The following is a 24,205-nucleotide window of genomic DNA, read 5'->3' as shown; positions in this document are numbered from 1 at the left end:
CCTCGCCCCAGTGACCAGTCAGCTGGGCAAAGTTTTAAATGTAACAAGCCGGGACATGTAAAGCCCAACTGCCCCAGGAACCCCTGGAAATTATAGTTCATTGCACCAAAATCACACCAGAGGTCCTCAGGCCCAGATGCCTCCCAGACACCCTCAGAGTGGAGGGAAACTGTGAGTGTGGGCAGGAAGAAGGTCACAAAATGGAGGGACACCGGAGTATTGGCTATCCAGGCTTCCTTAGTGGACCCCAATTTGATTGACCCAGAGGTCCAAGTGACAATTCAACCCTTCAAGGCCAACTGTTTTGACTTGCCTACAGACAAGTTGTCTGTTCGCTACAAGGGCTTGTCAGGAACGTGGACTTTTGCAGTCTATGATAATTATCCCATCCCCATGCTGTTGAGGGAAGACTTGGCCAATCATGTGAAGCTAGCCAAGAAGGTGGGAATGGTCACCCGCAGACAAGCTAAGCAAGCTGTCACACCTAGCTCTATTTCGGAGACTTCTACCAGGACGCACTCAAAGATATTGGAACCAGACCCCATACAAACGTCTGCAACAGCAGTAGTGAATCCAGTCACAGAGACCCAGACAGAGCCAGTCCCAGAACTGGAACCGGCAAAAAAAACAGCACCAGACCCATTGCCAGCACTGAATCCAGTACTTGCAACCCCAACACCAGAGGGCCCCACCCAACCTGCACTGGCAGCAGCAGATAACCCTACACAAGAGGCTCAGCCAGAGCCTAAACCCCAACATAGTGCACCAGCCAAGAGCGGTTCACAGTCAACTAAAACAGCCCCATCACCTGCATCGCTTCCAGAGGGACCAAGCCCAGGTCCACAATCCAATCAGGAATTGATGTCTCCAGCATCAAGGGAACAGTTCCAGACCGAACAGAAAGCAGATCAAAGCCTCCAGAGAGCTTGGACGGCGGCACGGAACAACCCACCGCCTCTCAGCTCTTCGAATCAATCCAGGTTTGTTGTAAAAAAGGACTTTTATACAAGCAAACTCTTTCTGGTGGATACGAGGAAAACTGGCATCCTCAGAGACAGTTGGTAGTTCCAACTAAGTACCGGGTAATGCTATTAAGCTTAGCCCATGATCATCCTAGAGGCCATGCTGGGGTGAACAGAACCAAAAACCATTTGGGAAAGTCGTTCCACTGGGAGGGAATGGGCAAGAATGTTTCTACCTATGTCCGGTCTTGTGAGGTGTGCCACAGAGTGGGAAAACCCCAAGACCAGGTCAAAGCCCCTCTCCAGCCACTCCCCATCATTGAGGTTCCATTTCAGCAAGTAGCTGTAAATATTCTGGCTCCTTTTCCAAAAAAGACAGCCAGAGGAAAGCAGTACATACTGACTTTCATGGATTTTGCCACCCGATGGCCAGAAGCAGTAGCTGTAAGCAACACCAGGGCTAAAAGTGTGTGCCAGGCACTAGCAGACATTTTTGCCAGTGTAAGTTGGCCCTCCGACATCCTTACAGATGCAGGAACTAATTTCCTGGCAGGAACTATGGAATGCCTTTGGGAAGCTCATGGGGTGAACCACTTGTTTGCCACTCCTTACCACCATCAAACAAATGGCCTGGTGGAGAAGTTTAATGAAACTTTGGGGGCCATAATATGTAAATTTGTAAATAAGCACTCCAATAATTGGGACCTAGTGTTGCAGCAGTTGCTTTTTGACTACAAAGCTGTACCACATCCCAGTTTAGGGTTTTCACCATTTGAACTTGTATATGGCCACAAGGTTAAGGGGCCATTACAGTTGGTAAAGCAGCAATGGGAGGGGTTTACACCTTCTCCAGGAACTAACATTCTGAACTTTGTAACTAACCTGCAAAACACCTGCCAAACCTCTTTAGCCCTTGCCAAAGAAAACCTACAGGATGCTGAAAAAGAGCCAAAAGCCTGGTATGATAAACATGCCAGAAAGCATTCCTTCAGTGTAGGGGACCAGGTCATGGTCTTGAAGGCACTCTAGGCCCACAGAATAAAAGCGTTGTGGGAAGGGCCATTAATGGTCCAAGAGCTCCTGGGAGCTGTTAATTTTCTCATAGCATTCCCCACCTCCAACCGAAAGCCTAAGGTGTACCATATTAATTCTCTAAAGCCCTTTTATTCCAAAGAATTAAAGATTTGTCAGTTTACAGCCCAGGGAGGAGATAACGTTGAGTGGCCTAAAGGTGTCTACTACAAAGGAAAAAGTGCTGGTGGTGTGGAAAAGGTAAACCTCTCCATGACCCTTGGGTATATGCAGCGACAGCAAATCAAGGAGCTGTGCACTAGCTACACGCCGACGTTCTCAGCCACCCAGGACTGACTGAACGGGCATACAACTCCATTGACATAGGTAATGCTCACCCAATTAGAGCCCGACCTTACCGGGTGTCTCCTCAAGCTAAAACTGCTATAGAATGGAAGATCCAGGATATGCTACAAATGGGTGTAATTTGCCCCTCTGGCAGTGCATGGGCATCTCCAGTGGTTCTAGTTCCCAACCCAAATGGGGAAATACGTTTTTGCATGGACTACCATAAGCTGAATGCTGTAACGCTCCCAAACAACTATCCAATGCCACGAACAAATAAACTAGTGAAGAAACTGGGACGGGCCCAGTTCATCCCTATCTTGGACTTAACCCAGGGGTACTGGCAGGTACCGCTAAATAAATCCGCCAAGAAAATGTCCGCCTTCATCACACATGTCGGGCTGTATGAATTTAATGTGCTCTCTTTCAGGCTGCAGAATGCACCCGCCACCTTCCAAAAACTTGTAGATGGTCTCCTAGCGGAATTGGAAAAATGTGCAGTCACAGACCTTGATGATGTGGCCATATTTTTGGAATCCTGGGCAAAACACCTGGAACATCTACAAAAAGTCTTCAAGCGCATAAGGGAAGCAAAACTAACTGTTAAGACTAAAAAGTGTCAAATAGGCCTAAACAGAGTAGCTTACATTGAACATCAGGAGGGTCAAGAAACTATCAACCCCCTACAGGCCAAAGTGAATGCTGTCCAAAAGTGGCCTGTCCCAAAGTAAAAAAAAACAAAACTGGTCCAATCCTTCTTAGGTTTGGCCAGATATTACAGGCCATTTGTTGCGCAATACAGCCAAATTGCCAATTTCAAGTTAGACCTAAAACTTACAAAGTAAAATTTCAAACCCTTAAAAAAGGCCTGAACTAATGTGGCTTATGTAAACCAAATAACAAATCTGTTTCATAAATGGCTCAACAAACGGGCTGTTACTAACTTTGAAGGAAATGTATATTCCTGTTTTTGTGTCTTTTTGTAACTTAAGGTTTTGCCTCAAGAAATTCTCTGTTTTAAATCTAATTACCCTGTAAGGTATTTACCATCCTAACTATATATTGGTGATTCTTTTCTCTTTTCTTTAATTAAAATTCGTCTTTTAAACACCTAATTAATTTTTCATTGTTCTTAAAATCCAAGACTTTGGGTCTGTGTTCACCTTTACCAATTGGTAAAAATTATTATGAAGCCTTCCCCAGGAAAGGGGGTGTAGGGCTGGGGGAAATATTTTGGGGGAAAACGTCTCCAAGTGGTCTCTTTCCCTGTTCTTTGTTTAAAATGCTTCGTGGTGGCAGCAGACTGTTCAAGGACAAGGCAAAGTTTATACCTTGGGAAAGTTTTTTTAACCTAAGCTGGTAAAAATAAGCTTAGGGGTCTTTCATGCAGGTCCCTACCTCTGTACCGTAAAGTTCAGAGTAGGGAAGAAACCTTGACAGGGTGTTACTAGTCCCCCGCTGTCCCTGTCCTCCCCCCTGTCCCGTGGGTCTCCCCTCACCTGCACAGAGGGAGACTTCAGCCTCAGGGCTCTCAGACCCCACGGAGGGGCTGCTGGCCCCTCGGGAGAAGGAGGAGCTGCTGGTCCCCGTGCCAGAGTCGCCCAGCCCCTGCTTTGGGCTGGCTGGGGGCTCCTCGGTGGCCAGGCTGGTGGATGGCTCCGGTTGGGCACTGGGTTGCGGCTCCTGGCTCCTCCGCTTCCTGTGAAGGAAGCTGCAGAGCCACCTTCCCAGGCTCCCACCCTCTCTTGGGTCCCTCCTACATAGCATAACCCTGGGCCACCTCCATTTGGGACCAGAAGGGGCCTCAGGGCATGCTAAGGGAGCTGGTGTCTTCCTCCTCCTCCAGAAAGCCAGGGAGCTCCTCCTCCTCGCCTGGCCACTGGCCTCTTCCCCGCCCGCGGGGACAGAGGGGCCGCTCTCCTCCTGGGAAAGCCGGCCGCTGCTCCCTACCGGCTCCGGAGCCACCAGCCCGGCCTTCCTCCTCAGCATCCGCCTCAGCCGCTGCATCCTGGGAATGAGTGGGGAGCAGCCATGAGTCTGGGTTCAAGGCAGCCTCTCATTAATGTGCCTGCCTGTTCCTCCATCCACCTCCCCTCCGCTGAGGCAATTTCTCCTCACCACACACCCCACCCCAGAGCATGGGGGCTGCCGTCCACACCCACTGGCAGCAGCTCACAGCACAGGCTGCTCCCAACGTTCCCCCTCACCCCTGGGGCCCTGTGACACCAGGGGAGTCTCGTCCTTTCAGAGCAGTGGGGCTCTCTGTTAGTTTGGACAAGCAGCTCCCTCCACCCCAGAAGGTCCCGCTCCCTCCCAGGCCAGGGAAAGAGCAGCACCCGGACAGTCCCCAGCAAAAGTTCACAAGGTGCCAATGCTGGGAGGGAGGAGTCGCCCTCAGTTCCCACTGATTGCGGTTGTGGGTGTTCAGCACCTGGCAGGTTCTGCCCTCCCCAAAGACTCTCGATGTGGGGAACAATCTCCTGCAAGGGAAGGGCTGGGAGCCCTCTTGCTGGCCCATTCCCACCACACTGGGGATGGCTCTGGAGAACTCCACTCACTTGCTCTAGATGGGAAAGCGCTGGGTGGCAGATACTCACCGAGGCCTAGTCTCTTGCCCTCCTCCTTGATCTCCTGCACCCAGGTGGGCTGGAAAGGGTGCTGCCCAATGCCCTGCCAGCAGAGCAGGGAGTAGAAGCCTGCAGATCGAAAGTGGCTGTGAAAACAAGATGATGTTTTACTGCCAGGGGATGGATAAACTCAGCCTAGCAACCGGGGGTTCACAACACTGACCTATGGCCAGCAGCACACCTCCCATCTCCAGGTCTCCTCGTACCTCACGCACATTCCTGAAGCGTGATGACCCAAGGGCTGTAGGGGAGTGTCCCCAACCCCAGTGAGGGAAACAGAGGCCTGGGCAGGAGAAGCCACTGCCTCAGGGTCGTTGAGGGAGTCAGGGATAGAGCCGGGGATGGAGCCTTTGTCCAGGCTCCCGCACTAACCACTAGAGGAACAGTCCCTTCCAGAGCTGGGAAGTGCCAGCGGGACTCGATTCCCAGTCTCCCTGGCTCTGAGTGTGACTTGTTGTTGTGACTGAGGCAGGGGGGTGGGAATCTGGACTCCTGGCTTTCACTGGTGATTTTCTTCTATTCCCAGTCTCCCTGGCCCTGAGTGTGACCTATGGAGGTGGTGGAATCTTCATCCTTAGAGATTTGTAAGGCCCAGCTTGACCAAAAAAATCATCTATTTTAAATTAAGGGCAAAATTTATGAAAATCTCTTCAATAATTTAAAGAGAAGAGGAAAAAATAACATGAAATCGAACATGTTCACTGCCAAGTTTTTGAGAGAGTCACACCACTGACATGATAGCTAAAGCCCTGGAAGCAAAGTTAGCTGAAATGCTAAGCCAGCTTTGGACAGCAATAGCTTCCTTGGAAGGTGCAGAAACTATTGTCTTCTTTTCAGTTTATTCAAAGAGTTCAGTCCAATGACTCGTTCGTTGAAATTCAAGAAAGCCATTGAGAGTTCACAAAACAGGCAAACTTCTTCTCCTCCCTCAATCTATGGATAAAAACTAGGTGTGAGGGGATGGATATACTAGTTCATAAATCTAGAAACACGTGAAAACCAGAAAGTATCATTTTAGTTCACTAACCACACTTCAAATTTCCTTTGTTTAAGAAATCAGTTTTAAATGCAAAACATTTTCATACAACTTTTTTCTTATGCTTCTTTTTCTAGCTCCAGCATGACCGTGGTTTGTGACCAAAGAGAGGTCACTTCTTTTCTCTTTCCCTCTCTATCATGGAGATGGAGAAAATTCTCTAAGTCCTAGCAGGCAAGAGATTTGAGCACGTCAGGCGTGTTAGAGCCCTTGTGCTCTAAAGGACAATGGGTGATTGTTGTTTGGGGCAAGAACCCCAACGGATTTGATACTTGTCCCCCATCCAAAGCCAATAACACATCTCTGTATTTTCAATCATGAGTTAGACATTCTCAGCACTCCTTTATCTCCCGCAGCCCTCAGGTGTTCCTTGGATTATGGAGACTTGGTTCCAAAGAGGACTGGAACTTTTTTAATGGCTTCCTGGGTGTCCCTAGCCAATGAGGGTCTCAGTCTGGCCTCCGAGGCCCACCCCCCCCAGACACTGAAGATCATGATGGATTGATTTCACTTCACGTGTTTTGTCTTTGTATTTTTGAATTATTTTCCTAATGAAAGATTGATTCTCATGAAATTCATAGAGCTGGCAGATGACAGAACAAGGAGCAATGATCTCAAGTTGCAGTGTGGAAGGCTTGGATATTAGGAAAAACTTTTTCACTGGGAGGGTGGGGATGCCTTTGAATCTGCTAGGATAGGGTCCCCCATCTTCTACTTAGAGCCTATATTTTTTCTTACCTTCTACACAGATGACGATTTCTTTCCACACAATCAATACAGTCATAAAAATAATCCCGAGAATCTCCTCCACACCAACCGTCTCTTGGTCCCCACTGAGAGACCGCGAGATGGAGGCTTGCTGCAGCAAGGCTACAGGGGTCTCCGAGGTTCCCCCTGCCCCGCACCCCTGTCCTGCCAGGCTGTTGTCAAGGGAGCTCTGTGGGGTCACACCCGCCTCATCACCTTTGCCCAATAGGCTGAGTTCCTGCCAAAGGCTTTTGTGAAGTCACTGCCACACTCACCTTTCCCTTGCAGGCCTGATGTCTGCCCCTGGCCAGCCCAGCTGGATGTTTGAGCTGCACCCTGGATCTCCCCACTTGCTCATTATTGATTCTGGGGAGCGAGCAGGCCACCCAGTAAAACAGCAGAGTCTATGCCTCACCCCACACTGAGTTTTTCATAGAGGCATCGGTTGTGAAACTATTTGATCTCCTAATCCGGCCTCTATTTCACTGGCTATGACATTTCACACGCTTACCACCATATTAAGCCCAATTGCTTGTAATTCACAAAAAGGTGCCATGGCACCTTCCAGAATGATAACCAGTTGTGATGGGAGGATACCAGGAAACAGAGAATCCACCTCTTCCCCAGGCCCTACGCTACCAGCACTCCCAGCTATCTTCGAGACACCACCGACATCCTGGGGAAACTACCATCCATCAGTGATCTTCCAGAAAAGGCCATCCTGGCCACTATGGATGTAGAAGGATGACCCATCACTCTCACAGATCTTGGGAGAGAGGCCAGTCCTTGCTTACAGACAACTCTCCAACCTGAAGCAAATACTCACCAGCAACCACACACCACACCACAGAACCACTAACCCAGGAACCTAACCTTGCAACAAAGCCCGTTGCCAACTGTGTCCACATATCTATTCAGGGGACACCAACATAGGGCCTAATCACATCAGCCACACTATCAGAGCCTTGTTCACCTGCACATCTACCAATGTGATATATGGCATCATGTGCCAGCAATGCCCCTCTGCCATGTACATTGGCCAAACTGGACAGTCTCTATGTAATAGAATAAAGGGACACAAATCAGATGTCAAGAATTATAACATTCAAAAACTGGGTTGGAGAACACTTCAATCTCTTTGGTCATTCGATTACAGACCTAAAAGTGGCAAGTCTTCAACAAAAAAAACTTCAAAAACAGACTCCAGTGAGAGACTGCTGAATTGGAATTAATTTGCAAACTGGATACAATTAATTTAGGCTTGAATAGAGACTGGGAGTGGATGGGTCATTACACAAAGTAAAACTATTTCCCCATGTTTATCCCCTCCCCCCGCACCCACTGTTCCTCAGACAGTCTTGTCAACTGCTGGAAATGGCCCACCTTGATTATCACTACAAAAGGTTTTTTATTTTTTGTTTTTTTTTCCCCCATCTCCTGCTGGTAATAGCTCACCTTACCTGATCACTCTCATTACAGTGTGTATGGTAACACCCATTGTTTCATGTTCTCTGTGTATATGAAATCTTCCCACTGTATTTTCCACTGCATGCATCCGATGAAGTGAGCTGTAGTTCACGAACGCTTATGCTCAGATAAATGTGTTAGTCTCTAAGGTGCCACAAGTCCTCCTTTTCTGTTTGTTCCAGTGGTTAGTCTCCCTCACTGTCAAAAATATGTGCCTTACTTCTCATTTCAATTTCTCTGGCTTGAACTGACAGCTGCTGGCTCTTGTTGTGCCTTTCTTGGCGAGATCAAATTAGCCCTGCCCCGTGGAATCCGATCTGCCTGTCCTGCTGGGATCCCTCCAGCCAGGAGAACCCAGTAGGGGCCTCCTAGATGTTTGTCTGTTGGGCTGGGGATGTCAGGTGCACCAGAGGCATGCAGAAGTGAGTGCACTGCATCAGCCCGGCTTTGGGCTGAGGGCTTTGGCCTTGGCAACTTCTGCTCCAGCCACATCTCTGGATGTCTGGGCTAGGGGCTTCTGACCCCCGTGACTGCAGCCAAGACTGGGGTGCTGAGTTCAGGACTTTCGTGCCCCTCCCCACTGCTCTCGGCACTCTGGGTGTCTGCCCAGCATCTGCAGCTGGGGCGTAGGGCTTCCCTTGCAGTTCCTTCTGCGGCTCAGTTTAATTTAATTACTTTCTATACTCTGATCAACACAGCACTGAGTGGTGACAAGGGACCTTCACAAAGATAAGAATGGCAATAAAATATATACTGAAAACAACATATGAGTAAGAGCTTTATTGTTTAAACAGCACATATATAACAGATGTTCTTTCTATTCAAAAACGAAGGAAATTAAGAAACCAAAAACCCTTCATTTAACACTTCTTAGATTAGCTTTCATCAATAAATTAAACCATCAGATAATTAGTAAATACAAAGTCAAGGTTTTTAAAAGGATTAAAAGGTTACAAAGTTTAGCATTTTCAGGTTAGCAAATGTCCAAATAAGTGTTGCCGTGGCACCCTTAATTCAGTCCTTTTGTGCCTTTGCCCGATGATGCAGATGTTAATTACATGATCCCAAGTTATTTTTTTCCCTCCCGACCCCTGCCTTATTCAGTGCACAGAATTCTCTGCTCTGGGGCTGTGTATTGAAGGAGTCTGTTGTCTGCAGGATCCCTGCCTCATTTATTGCAGAGTTAATGTTTCATGGGCAATACTCATTCTGGTATTTGTACTTGAGTACTTGACTTCGTAGCCTTTGTCCTAATTTTTATGGCTTACTTTACTGAGGAGACCAACCTTTATTACAAAGGTGGGTTTTGTTTTGTTTTTTGTTTGTTTTTTGGTGATGTACCAATTATTTATCTGTTCAGTACCAATCGTGTGTGCTTTACAAAACAGAAAGAGTAAGGACACTCCCTAAAACTGTTACAAATTACACCTGATAGGACACGCACACAACTGCTGCGAATTATACCTGGTAGGACACGCACACAAATGCTGTTACGAATTATACCTGATAGGTCACGCACAGTTCGAATCTAGGCTGAGGCACATAAACAAAGTCCACAACTGCAGAGTTCCCACAAAACACCAAGTTTATTACGCTCGAGCGTGGTGACCCCCTGCTAGCCAGGAGGGGACCCCGAATACAGATTATACAAAGGTTATATACTTTTTAGCAAAGCATATTGCCCTCGTGCATCAGAAACCTTAGCCAATAAACAAACCCTTTTCTTATCTACCACCTATCCCTGCTTGGTGCATTCCTCCTGCTAAACCAGTATGTTAATTACACAGCATGGTCCTAAAGCCATGCATCAGGAACTTTTATTATCAGGATGGGAGGCATCATATCACAGGCCAGGAGATACTTAGTTAGAGACTGACAAAAATCAGATACTGGGAGTCAAGGCAGGCTGGAGACAAGGAGGAGGATTTTCACAGGGATGCAATGTCTAAGAAACACTCCTCCAGGTGCATGATGTGCTTAGTTTTAGACAATGGTGGGCCCCAAACCAAAATGGAGTCACATGTGCTAACTTTTCCTTAACAATACAAAGACCTTATGATCTAAGGAAGACGGACACATACAAAGAAAGCAGGATATGTAAGGACTACTAATTTCTTTCTTTCTTTCGATGAATAGTTGTCACAAATATAAAAGGAAGAGTAAACTCCTTTAAAATCCCTCCTGGCCAGAGGAATAATCCTCTCACCTGTAAAGGGTCAGGAAGCTAAAGGCAACCTCGCTGGCACCTGACCAAAATGACCAATGAGGAGACAAGATACTTTCAAAAGCTAGGAGGAGGGAGAAAAACAAAGGGTCTGTGTCTGTCTGTATGCTGCTTTTGCCGGGGACAGAACAGGAATGGAGTCTTAGAACTTTTAGTAAGTAATCTAGCTAGGTATGTGTTAATTATGATTTCTTGAAATGGCTGAGAAAAGAGCTGTGCTGAATAGAATGACTATTCCTGTCTGTGTGTCTTTTTTGTAACTTAAGGTTTTTCCTAGAGGGATTCTCTATCTTTTGAATCTAATTACCCTGCAAGGTTTCTACCATCCTGATTTTACAAGTCTTCTTGTAAGGAAACTGAATGCTTTTTCATTGTTCTAAGGTCCAAGGGTTTGGGTCTGTGTTCACCTATGCACATTGGTGAGGATTTTTACCAAACCTTCCCCAGGAAGTGGGGTGCAAGGTTTGGGAGGATTTTGGGGGGAAAGACGTGTCCAAACTCCATTTTTTCAGAAACCCAGATAAAGTTTGGTGGTGGCAGTGGAAATCCAAGGGTAAAATAATTTTGTACCTTGGGGAAGTTTTAACCTAAGCTGGTAAAAGTAAGCTTCAGAAATTTTCAATTTCAGTAATTTCAGATTTACTGCACACTGGAAAGGCCATGACCACATTATAGAGGAAGAATAACGTATTTAAAATAGGGTTCAGAGTAGCAGCCGTGTTAGTCTGTATTCGCAAAAAGAAAAGGAGGACTCGAGGCACCTTGGAGACTAACCAATTTATTTGAGCATATAAATAAATTTGTTAGTCTCTAAGGTGCCACAAGTATTTAAAATACTTAATTTTAAAACAATGTTTAATTTTTAATGCTGAACTCATCAATTTCATTTAAGGTCAGGTAGGATGGGTATCTGAGGTGGACACACATTGAGTATATATCCCAAACAATTCAGAAAAGCCAATTTTGGGAAAAAGCAATCCAAAATATTTCTGTGTCCAGTGTAACCATAAGCATTTTTTAAAGAAATAGTGTATTGAGGTTCAGCTGCTAAAAGCACGTTCTCTACCTGTTGATTTGAACCCACCACTTTTCTCTTTGAATCCCTCTGCTCACTCCTAATCTGATATTCAATCAGATTTAAATTATTGGTCACCTTTTCAAGGAAACTCTGTCTCCTACCTAGATGAGCTTTTTACCCTTGTAAAGAATTCCATTTCATTGTGGCAGACAAGAGTAAATGTTGACCACAGTCTTTGTCCTGTAGCGTTAGTTGATTTTTTAGATACACTAGGCCAAGGCCATTGAGCACCTTGAAGATAAAGACCAAGATTTTGAACTTGAAAGCTACTGCATTTCAATCCTTGGAGGGTTCACTTGGTACATGGGGAATGGGATTTTTTTAATCATGAGGCATTTGTGTTTCATCAAAGAAGAAAATCTTCTAGAACGGAACAGCTGTTGTGTTGTGTCCTCCAAACATTACTCCTGGAGGAATTCTGTACTACTGTAGGCATGCATAATTAATGAGCCATGCATATCTTTAATTTTTTGTGCAGGAAAAGAAAGCTTCTGCCAAAATGTTGCTGCATTTCACCTTTTGCCCACCAGAGGGCACTGTGTCACAAGAACAGCAGCAGATACCGGCAGAAAATAATAATTACCAGGGGCGGGGGAGGGAGCACGGGAGAAAACCTTTTGTAGTGATAATCAAGGTGGGCCATTTCCAGCAGTTATCAAGAGAGGTTTTCTTCTCCCCCCCGCCCCCCCTCCTGCTGGTAATAGCTCATCTTAAGTGAGTGTGTATGATAACACCCATTTTTTCATGTTCTGTGTGTACATAAATCTCCTCACTGTATTTTCCACTGAATGCATCCAATGAAGTGAGCTGTAGCTCACGAAAGCTTACGCTCAAATAAATTGGTTAGTCTCTAAGGTTCCAGAAGGACTCCTTTTCTTTTTGCGAATACAGACTAACACGGCTGCTACTCTGAAACCTGTCAATATTCCTAGAGATGATTCTCAGATTTCTGACAAGCATAGGGTTGTCTGCAGCGTAGTTGTAGCTGGGTAGATCCCAGGATATTGGAAAGCCAATGTGGGTGAGGAAATATCTTTTCTTAGACCAACTTCTGTTGGTGAGAGTGACAAGCTTTTGAGCCACAAAGAGCTCTTCTTCAGGTCTGGGAACATTACTCCCAATGTCAGAGCAAAATGCAAGATGGAACAGATTATTTAGCATAAGTAGTTAGCACATATTGTAAGGGACCATTCAAAGTAGAGTGGGCCATTAGCACCTCTGCAAACATAGGAAAAAAAGAGGGCGTTAGTGGATTACAGATTGTTTTAATAAACCATAAATCTAGTGTCTCTGTTCAATCCATGATGTCCATGATCCACGATTTGGTGTCCAGCAGAGTAATGAATGTAAGCTCCCTGGTTCTTCTTTTCACAATGCTGGGCAAGTTTCCTTTGAGGATTGGGACTGATAGGTCAGATATAGAGTGATTACTTTAAGAAAAGTGTTCACCCACAGGTGATAGGGTGTTTTTGTCTTTTATCATTTTCCTGTGTATATTCATTTGAGTGTATAGTGGTTATCTGTTTCATCCATATAATCATTATTCGGGCATTTAGTGCACTGGATGAAGTGTGCTACATGTGATAGGCATGTATAAGATCCTGGAATCTTGAAAGGTGTTTTGTGTGGAGTGTTGATCATGATAGTAATGGAGATATGTCTGCAAGTTTTGCATCTATTGTTCTGGCAGAGTCTGGTGCTGCTTTGAGTGGGTGTGTCCTGGTCTGTGGGGAGCTTCCTCTTGATGACGAGTGTTACCTGGGGTTTTCAGAACCCACAACAGGGGCAACTTAACTATTTCACTCCATGCAGTGTCAGGAATCAATCAATAGGAACACAGCAGTTCTGTCTGATCAAGGATTAAATGCAACTAAGTATGCTCTTATCTAACACTGCAGTTTATTAGATTTAAGCATACAGAGACATAAGCAATAGGTTTAGAACATCCCAGATATTTTTCCTAACATCTGGAATGGTATTGAGTAATTAACAGCAGGTTTGTAGTGGCCAGTTGCTCACCCACCAGGGAGAAAGGGTGTCAGAAAAAAGTGTCTCAAGATGGCTTCAGAGGACTGCTCCACAATATACTCTATTAGCTAATCTTTTATAACTAACGTCTACAAAACACATAGGTCATAATGACCCCAACTGGATCATCTCTTTTCTAACTTTCAGTCAACTTTTCATATCGGAGGTGCCTAGATTCAAAGTTTTCCAACCACCAAGGTTTTCAGTCTCAGTTGTTTACTTGTCTGTCCCCTCCTCCCATTCTGATTAGCAAAAACTATCAGCTAGATATGACCTCGCTTCTAAAAGCCTCTCTCCAACTTAACCCTTAACTATGTGGTGTTCTATTTCATTAATTCCTATTGGCAGAATGCACATAATATGGTTGCAATTAGTTTGATCACATAATGGGGTATACATATCCCTCAAACCAGGGCAACAATGAGTTTGAAGAGATTGTTGGAAGACCAGAAGAGATGATTCTTGAAATATTTCTTTCATGATGGGGTACCCATCGCGTATGGGGTGTAGTTGTTTACACCCATTGGTGGTTACTCTAGCTTTACTGTATGGGTTCCAGTGCGGGGTGGTAGGTGACAAATAGGGGTATGCAGTGAGAAGGGGGTTTATTTCTGTACTGAAGCAGGTTCTCCTGGGGTATTTGGGTGGCCTGTTGCATGATGCAATCTACTTCTCTGATGGAGTGTCCTTGTTTGGTGAAGGTGGTTTTAAGTGAACATAAGAACGGCCATACTGGGTCAGACCAAAGTCCATCTAGCTCAGTATTCTGTCTTCTGACAGAGGCCAATGCCGGGTGCTTCGGAGGGAATGAATCAAAAATGTAATCATCAAGTGATCCATCCCCTGTCACCCATTCCCAACTTCTGGCAAAGAGAGGCTAGGGACACCATCCCTGCCCATCCTGGCTAATAGCCATTGATGGACCTATCTTCCATCAATTTACCTAGCTCTTTTTTGACCACTGTTATAGTCTTGGCCTTCACAATATCGACAACAAGTGTGTTAAGCCAGGGATAGTCAATAGGCGGACCATGGGCCAAATCCGGACTGCGAGATGCTTTTGAATGGATCCCACAATGTTTTTATTTGTTTATTATCATTATGGGTTTCTCAATTTTTTTTTCTTGGAGTCTGGACCTTGACTATACCTTGACCAAGAAATTTGGACCTTGACAAAAAAAAGGTTATCCCTTCATTAAGGTATATATCACTTACTTTCTCCTCAGAGCACATTCTGTGGTATCTGAGTGGCTTTCAATAACATATTTCTTGGTATGGTTGGGGTGGTTACTAGATCTATGAAGGTAGGTGTGGTGATCCATGGGTTTCTTGTATATGGTTGTCTGTAGGGTTCCATTGTTGAAGCTGATTGTGGTGTCCAGAAGTTGATGCTAGTGTGGGAAAGCTCCAGAGAGAGTTTAATGGATGGGTGGTGGTTGTTGAAGTTGTGGTGGAAGTCTGAGGGAGTTTAAGCTGTCTTCCCATAGGATGAAAATTTCTCAGGTATATCACTGGTTTCATGATGCACTTCTCCAGAAATTCTTCTTCAGGATGACCCATGAAGAGGTTAGCATATTGGGGAGCCATCCTAGTACCCCTGGCTGTTCTCATGCTTTGGACAAAATGTTTATTGTTGAAGGTAAATCTATGACAGGAGAGGATGAACTGGATGAGTTTGGCTATGTGTTTGGGATGGATAATTGATGGTTGTCCACTGTCTTTTAAATATTTGGGGCAGGCAGCTATCCTGTCATTGTGAGGGATATTGGTGTAGAGGAAAGTGACATTCATTGTGGCAAGGATGGTATTCTGAGGAAGGTTGTTAATACTGTGGAGTAGAGTAGGGCTCAAATGTACTTGAGCCATCCAGCTACTGTGAGAGTGGACTGTCTGGAAAGACTCTTGTCTAGGCTCACAGCACATGCACGTTTCAATCTCTTTGGCTCATGAGTGTTTGCATGCAGTCTTCTAGAAAGCCAAAGGTTTCCTTTAATAGATGTTTTCAGTATTGCTTCCTCAAACGGGCAGTGAGTGCCACACACTGGCTGAAATAAATGCTGAGTGACTGAGATCAAGTAGGGGATGTTGAGCTCTGTGGTGCACAATCCCCTCCATTATAAGACTACTGATTTTGCAAAATGCTGTGTTTTTGACGAGCTGTGTCTGGGGAACTCCTTGCTCAAATGACCCCAAAATTTGGGTCACTAACCCTATCCTGTTCCCCCATGAGACAACAAATTTCAAGTCAGTCCAAGTAAGCATGGAGATCTTACAGCACTTAGAAGAATTAACATTTAAGTAGAAAGGGCTTCTCAACCTAAACTAAAGCAGAGCTGGTGCTTCATTACAGAATCATAGGACTGGAAGGGACCTCGAGAGGTCATCAAGTCCAGTCCCCTGCCCACATGGCAGGACCAAGCACCATCTAGACCACCCCAGACAGGTGTTTGTCTAACCTGCTCTTAAAAATCTCCAATGATGGAGATTCCACAACCTCCCTAGGCAATTTATTCCAGTGCTTAACCACCCTGACAGTTCGGACATTAGGAAAAATTTCCTATCTAAACTTCCCTTGCTGCAATTTAAGCCAATTGCTTCTTGTCCAATCATCAGAGGATAGGAAAATAATTTTTCTTCCTCCTCCTTATAACAACCTTTTAGGTACTTGAAAACTGTTATCATGTCCCTTCTCAGTCTTCTCTTTTCCAGACTAAACAAACCCAATTTTTTCAATCTTCCCTCATAGGTCATGTTTTCTAGATCTTTAATCATTTTTGTTGCTCTTCTCTGGACTTTTTCCAATTTGTCCACATCTTTACTGAAATGTGGCACCCAGAACTGGACACAATACTCCAGTTGAGGCATAATCAACGTGGACTGGAGCATAAGAATTACTTTTCATGTCTTGCTTACAACACTGCTGCTAATATATCCCAGAATGATGTTTGCTTTTTTTGCAACAGTCTTACACGGTTCACTCATATTTAGCTTGTGGTCCACTCTGACCTCTAGATCCCTTTTTGCGGTAATCCTTCCCAGGCAGTCATTTTCCATTTTGTACATGTCCAACTGATTGTTCCTTCCTAAGTGGAATATTTTGCATTTGTTCTTATTGAATTTCATCCTAGTTACCTCAGACCATTTCTCCAGTTTGTCCAGATCATTTTCAATTATAATCCTATCCTCCAAAGCACTTGCAACTCCTCCCACCTTGGTATCGTCTGCAAATTTTATAAGTGTACTCTCTATGCCATTATCTAAATCATTGATGACTGTATTGAATAGAACTAGACCCAGAACTGATCCTTGCAGAAGCCGACTCGTTGTGCCCTTCCAGCATGACTGTGAGCCATTGATAACTACTCTGGGAATGGTTATCCAACCAGTTATGCACCAACCTTATAATAGCTCCATCTCAGTTGTATTTCCCTAGCTTTTTAATGAGAAGGTCATTTGAGACTATATCAGATGCCTTACTAAAGTCTCGATATACCACATCTACCGCTTCCCCCTATCCACAAGGCCATCACCCTGTCAAAGAAAACTATCCGGTCGGTTTCATATGATTTGTTCTTGACAAATCCATGCTGACTATTACATATTGCCTTATTATCTTCTAGATGTTTGCAAATTGATTCCTTCATTATTTGCTCCATTATCTTTCCGGGTACAGAAGTTAAGCTGACCGGTCTGTAATTCCCTGGGTTTTTCTTATTTCCCTTTTTATAGATAGGCACTATATGTGCCCTTTTCCAGTCTTCTGGAATATCACCCATCTTCCATGACTTTTCAAAGATAAGAGCTAATGGCTCAGATATCTCCTCAGTCAACTCCTTGTGTATTCTAGGATGCACTTCATTGGGCTCTATTGACTTGAAGACATCTCACTTGTCTAAGTAATTTTCAACTTGCTCTTTCCCTATTTTGAACCTACCCCATTTTCACTGGTGTTCACTATGTTAGGCATCCAATTGCCACCAACCTTCTTGGTGAAAACCGAAACAAAGAAGTCATTAAGCACGTCTGCCATTTCCACATTTTCTGTTATTGCTTTTTTGTCTTCATTGAGTAATGGGCCTACTCTGTCCTTGGTCTTCCTCTTGCTTCTCATGTATTTGTAGAATGTTTTCTTGTTACCCTTTATGTCCCTAGCTTGTTTGATTTCCTTTTGTGCCTTGGCCTTTCTAATTTTGCCCCTACATACTTGTGTTGTTTGTTTGTATTCGTCCTTTGTCATCTGACCTAGTTTCCACTTTTTGTAGGACTCTTTTTTTTATTTTTAGATCATGGAAGATCTCCTGGTTAAGCCAGGATGGTCTCTTGCCACTCTTCCTATCTTTCCTGTGCAGTGGAATAGTTTGCTCTTGTGACCTTAATAATGTCTCTATAACACATAATAAATGGGTTAATTTTTTATCAGGTCCAAATACCCTAACACTGCACTGGAGACATTACCGTACCAGGACTGGCCTGGAGGTGTCTTCGCATTAGCTCCCCATGTTGCAATGTGGGTAAATTTGCTTTGTAAGTAATGACAGTACTCACAGCTCCCCAAAAGGACAGAGGAAGTAGCGTGAGTGAAGGGACTGATTTGGTCGCTGGGAAGTAAGCAAAGCCACAGTGCTGTTAGCTACACCTGTAAAAGACATGTCCCAGCAAAGAGATGGAGGAAGATATGAAGAAAATCAAAAATAAGTCTTCCCAGAAGGTGTAATCTGCACTGACTGCTGAAAGGGAAATAAAGGGTCAGATCCTCCGGATGAGCCATTGATGCCCAGCACAACTCAGGGTGAGGGGTGAAGGCTACCATCACAGCCACCTGATCCTCAGACCACCAGTCTGATCCTGAGCAGCAGCTTAGAGCAGCCAAGGGATCATTCCAGCTTCTGGGATCACCACAGAGACAGGGTCCTGAGTCTATGCCCCCTCCTCCAGTAGCTGTGAGCTGGGATGTCATAGAGCTGGTTATACTGGAAGATTTTCGAGGAAATTCTCAGTTGGCCACTTAAGCCATTTTAAAGTGGACTTTGCACTGCGCTGAGGATAAGGATTGGGATCAAACAATGCAAACCAACCTAGTGGAGTTCAAAGTGGGCCAGAACTATGTTTTATTTGCATGGAAGTAATCCCATTGGCTTCATTTTTGTTAAACCAATATAAGTAAGAGAAGAATTGAATCCAGGATGTATAAGTCATCTGTTACTTACTGGGTACTGCTTTTCTTTAAATTACAAACATCAGGCTGTCTATGGAATGAGTAAACTGTATATAAAGTCACCATTTTCTACTCTGAAATTTTGGTTTGTTTTAACTTCCTTCTGCAGAAAGAAGTAAAGCATTTCAAGATGTTCTGTCCAGATTAAACCTGGAGAAGCACAGAAGCATCAAGATCAGGCTGAGGGATGTTTTGGAGATCTGCCCAGAAAGCATCAAGAACAGGATTCCAGAGGCATTAGGTGATTTACCTTGGCATTTCCTGAGGAAGGTCATAGCTCTGAATGGGACGGCCAGAAATACAAGCATTGGGCACAAGGCTCCTGCAGAAGAAATGGATGATTATGAGGAGAAACTGCATACTGATGGCACTTTCTGTTTTAGTGACACTGAGATGAAAGTTTCTCTGCAATCTCTTGATGTTCTTTGTGCTGTTCTGCTTTGCTCAGTTTCCTACAGCAGGAGATCCTGTCCAAAATGTCCATGTGCCAGTTTGCCCTCCCTCTGCTGCTACCCACCCTCAACACCCCCAAGGGCACCCTATTACTGTGGGCCATGAGGGACATTGTGAGGAAGTGGAGGCCGCACTCCCTGGCAGAGAGCAGAGGGTTCAGATAGGAGAGCCTGGTGCTCACAGAAATGCCAACGATTTCTTTTGTGTGGATGGGGAGCTACAGCTTCTCCAAGTCCCAACTCCTCAATGAGGTTCTCAGCCCCTCCCAGCAGCACCATGATTTCTTTATCCATCGGGACATGGAGTCTGGGAACTTCCTTCAGAAAATCGCAGATGGGCTGGTTGAGATTTCCTGGTATTTCCCTGGGGGGACGGAAAATTCTGATCTTTTCCCAGAACCCATTGCAGTTACAAATTTGCATGGAGACATTGAGTCCCACTGGCTACAGTTTAGCTTTTTAACAGCGGTCTCCTCCGCAGTGTTCATAGTTACCGAGAGCATCGGTGAGAAAGAATACGAGCTGTTGTCATCTCTGAAAAAATCCAGCTCTAAATATTACTTCATCCTCAACTGCAAGAATAAGAAACCCAAAGAAACTCTGGGATTTCTTAATAAGCTGTCCTCAGTGTTGAAACTGAGCAAATCACTAGTACTGGTGAAAGATACTATCATGAATAATGCAGGATTTGTGGAAAAAGGTGAAGTCCACCATAGGAACCATAGTGAATTCATCTCCGAAGACAGTGAGTTTGGGAGCCATGGCTGTGACGGCACGTGACCTGGGAATCCAGGTGGATGAGGAGTGTCAGGCATGTCAGTGTGCGAGGAAATATACTGAAGAAATCACTGCAGAAATAAGAGATGGGGCAAAATACAAAAGGGAAATGCTGAGCCTGCAAGGAGACCCATGGAAAAACTTGGCTAAATTGGAAGAAGAGATGTGCCTAATGAAAAGGCAAGGGGACGTGGCCATTGAAGACTATAAATCTGCACTGAAACAGAAATGGTTAGAGATACGTAGACAGCAGAATCAGTGTGACCGTACTAATGGTTTGACTAAGTTTATCAATGGAATAGTACAGTTGAATCCAGTGGAGAAACATTACTTTCTGAAATGGATGAAATTTAGCCTGGATAAAGAAGGGAAAATGGAAGAAAGCCAAAGACAATTCTCCCATCTCCCATGCACAGCAGCTGACCTGATGCTGGAAGGGTTTCCTGTGGAGCTGATCGATGGAGATGCCTCCAACATCCCCATGAACTGGGTAGTAGATGTTCTAACTCATCTCCATATCAGACTAGGGGGTAGATCCAGAATGGTGGTTATAACAGTGCTGGGAGTGCAGAGCACTGGGAAATCCACTCTTCTCAACACCATGTTCGGCCTGCAGTTTGCAGTGAGTAGCGATCGATGTACGCGAGGAGCGTTCATGACACTCATTAAAGTTACAGAAGCTGTTCAGGAGCTGCTTGGCTGTGATTTCATCCTGGTGATAGACAGTGAAGGTCTGAAGGCCCCTGAATTAACAGCACTGGAAGACAGTTATCAACATGACAATGAGCTGGCCACTCTGGTGATTGGACTGAGTGACATCACCATCGTTAACATGGCCATGGAGAATGCCACAGAAATGAAGGATGTTCTGCAAATTGTGGTCCATGCATTTCTCAGAATGGAGGAAATAGGAAAACAGCCAAACTGCCAGTTTGTGCACCAGAATGTCAGTGATGTGTCTGCTCATGATCAAAATATGAGGCACAGGAAACACCTCCTGGAGCAGCTGAATGAAATGACCAAAGCTGCAGCAAGGATGGAAAAGCAAAGCAGGGAAATGACATTTTCTGATATTGTGGAGTATGACCCAGAAAAACACAATTGGTACATGCCTGGCTTGCGGCATGGAGTCCCTCTAATGGCTCCCGTAAACACTGGATACAGTGAGAGTGTGTGTGAGCTAAAGAAATACCTGTTTGAATTCATAGAGAACCGTTCACGGAAAAGAGCTGGAAAGGATATTCCTGATTTTATTGTATGGTTGAAGAGCCTGTGGAAGTCAGTGAAACATGAGAACTTCATCTTTAGCTTTAGAAACAGCCTTGTAGCTGAAGCCTATCACCAGCTGTCTGTGAAGTATTCTGAATGGGAATGAGGTTTCCGCAAGGAGATGTATCTCTGGATATCTGAAAAAGAAACTTTTATCCAGAATCAGCTGCCAGAGACACTAGAGGGTGATCTCTTTCACAGCTTAAAAATGGAAGCACAAGGGAAGCTACAGCAGGGAGAACAGAAGCTCTTGAATAACTTAGAACAGTATTTTAAAGGTGAAGCTCCAAATTTGAACCTGATAGAAAAGTACAGAGAAGATTTCAAAAGGAGCGCAAATAGCCTCAAAAGAGAACTTGAAAATTATTCAAGCAGTAACTGTGAGGAAGCAATTCGAATACGAAGAGGACAGCGCAAGATAGACAATATCCAGTCTGGGTACAAGCAGAAAATTGAAGGGGAAGTTGACAGACTCTTGGCTGAATGCCGAAACAGAGAAGATAAACTAGACAATGAGAAACTGAAAAAAGAATTTGAAACGATGTGGCGAGAAACCTTGTCAGAGTTAACGCTCTGTACTTTACAGAAATGTCAAGTTGTTCAAGATATGGATCTCCAGCTGAGAAAGGATCTGAAGCACAGAGGGGGTGCTGTCAGACAGATACTGCAACATGCAAAAAGCCTGCTGGATTATAGAATGAAGTCTTTCACAATGAAGAAGGAATACTTAAACCTAAAATGGACCAGAGCAGTTGCAGAATACTTCTCACAGGAATGTTACTGTAAAACTGAAGAGCTTGCTCTATCTTTAATGACTGAATGCAAGAAATACATTGAAGAAAAAGTTAAATCCAAAACAGACTATGATGAAACCTATTGTGGAGAACTGCTGCATATGGTTAATGAGAGGTTAAAAGAGGAGGAGATTGAGAAACTTCACACTTCTCCTTTGTTTGAAGTTGACCTGAAGCTTCACGTTTGGGGGAAGCAGCTTGGGCATTTCAGAAGATGCATGAAGATTTTATCAAAGAAAATGATCCTCAGCAACATCTGGAGAAGCTGACCTCATTATTTCTCCATATTTACTGATCTCCATTTGGAAAAGAAAGAGAGCCAAACGAGGGCGAGGAATTTCTGTGATCAGTGTCTCAAACCTGCCCTGGTGGGTTATGTCAACAAAAGGCTCGGACTAGAAATAGTTGACAATTTTCTCAGCAGTGAACAGGCCCTTGAATACACCAGCCGAAGCTTCTTTCAGTTCTTTTTGCTAAAGAAGCTGCTGGAAGAGATGAACTTTGACAACTATGTGAAATAGATAAGTAACTATGAAGAGTTTGTCAAATCCTGGATACAGAGATGTCTGATAGACCACTATGGAGGGAAGGCAAGTTTGAGGGATTTGGAGAAAGGGATTCTATCCAGAATAATAAATAAAATCAAGGGAGTTCTGAAAAACTCCATAAATAAAAACAATAACACAGTTTCTGCCTTTTTAGACAGCTTTTGCAAAGAGCTGCAGCAGGACCTGGCCATTTCCAGCAATAGCTTAGTTGGAGTACAGTTTAAAACCACAGCAAAAATTGAGCAGCTTTCTGGTAACATTGAAATCTTCCTTCTGGAGCTGGAACAACAAATCTTAACCCAGTTTAATCATTTGGAACTTGAGACCAAACTCTCCAGCCTGCCAGTGAAACCCCAGGATGAGATCTTCAAGCGAGTGTTTGGCTGTGGGAAGCAGTGTCCGTTCTGTGAAGCCCCCTGTGAAGCAGGAGGCACTGACCATAAAGAGCATTTTGTATCAGTCCATCGACCCAAAGGGTTAGGGAACTTCAGGGATTGTGATTCACAAAAGCTTGAGCATTCCATATGCTCCTCTGATGTGGTTTCCAATCGTGAATTCCGAACTGCAGCCGCAGATGGGAAATTTCATCCCTTCAAAGATTACCGCCATTACTACCCAGACTGGCACATTCAGCCTGGTCCCAATATTGATGCTTCTGATTTCAGGAAATTTGTTTTCAAATCATTCAGTGACCAGTTAGCTAGAGCGTATGGTGCTAAAGCAGCAGATCTTCCAGGAGACTGGAAAAATCTAACTAAAGAGCAGGCGCTGAAGAGCCTAAAGGAAGTGTTTTACATGAAATAATAGACATGCCAAGAGTCTCTTTAAATAGGATACACTTCAACAAAACAAAACCCTTAATTTTAAAAAATGGAATATGAACCAATCTGACAGCCTATACCGTTTTTTAAATTGAAAACTAAAAAAAAAAAAAATCAATTGCAGGTCACTTCTTCCAGTTAGTGCAAGGCTGCTGCACAGGAACAGCCATACCAAAGCAAACTGATAGTCCATGTATCCCTGTGTCCTTGCTGAACCAGAATAACAGCCCATCAAGCCTGGTATCCCCACCTCTCTGCAGTACTGGATCAGACCAATCACCCATATAGCCTAGTATCCCACATCCTTGCTGTATTGGATCAGACCTAAAGGCCATCTAGCTCGGTATCTCATCTCCCTGCTGTACTGGATCAAACCAGTGATCCATCCTGTCTCTGACAGTGGCCATTACAAGATGTCTCAGTGGGAGGTGCAAGAAACCATCTAATGGAAATTGTATAGAAACGTTTTTAGAGGAGAAGCTTCTTCCTAACATAACTATGTAAACAGGGTCCGAATGAGTTCTCCCATGACAGCTAGCTGGGAGCGGGAGAGACTTTAGGAGGAAATTGTATTTACATGAACTCACCTACTCTGCCTAGATATCCAGCAGATATAGAGGTGTTGCTCAAAGTGATCAATATTGACTTGTGTTGGGTTACAGATCACTTTAGTACTGAATGAAGGGGTAGTGAAATGTTGTTGTCAGTGTTGTTGCATTTATTGTATAAGTAAAGGGGAGCAGAATTGTGCTTAACCTGTCTCAAATGAGGGGTCACCCTCAGCTGAAAGGACTCATTAAGCCA

The 24,205-nt window shown here is 44.4% G+C and overlaps 1 pseudogene across 1 annotated transcript; it reads left to right on the top strand.

Moving 5' to 3' along the window:
* Positions 1–2,581: 2,581 nt before the first annotated feature.
* On the top strand, positions 2,582–23,384 carry LOC311522644 (interferon-induced very large GTPase 1-like; annotated as a pseudogene). Its single transcript has 3 exons — positions 2,582–2,665; positions 3,826–3,979; positions 18,850–23,384. The product of its transcript is annotated as an interferon-induced very large GTPase 1-like (transcript).
* The last annotated feature ends 821 nt before the right edge of the window (positions 23,385–24,205 follow it).

The sequence above is a fragment of the Lepidochelys olivacea genome (assembly GCF_965140295.1).
Source record: "Lepidochelys olivacea isolate rLepOli2 genome assembly, chromosome: 6".
NCBI lineage: Eukaryota > Metazoa > Chordata > Testudines > Cheloniidae > Lepidochelys > Lepidochelys olivacea.
Note: the sequence above shows the minus strand (reverse complement) of the source record. Positions and strands in the feature narration are given on the sequence as shown.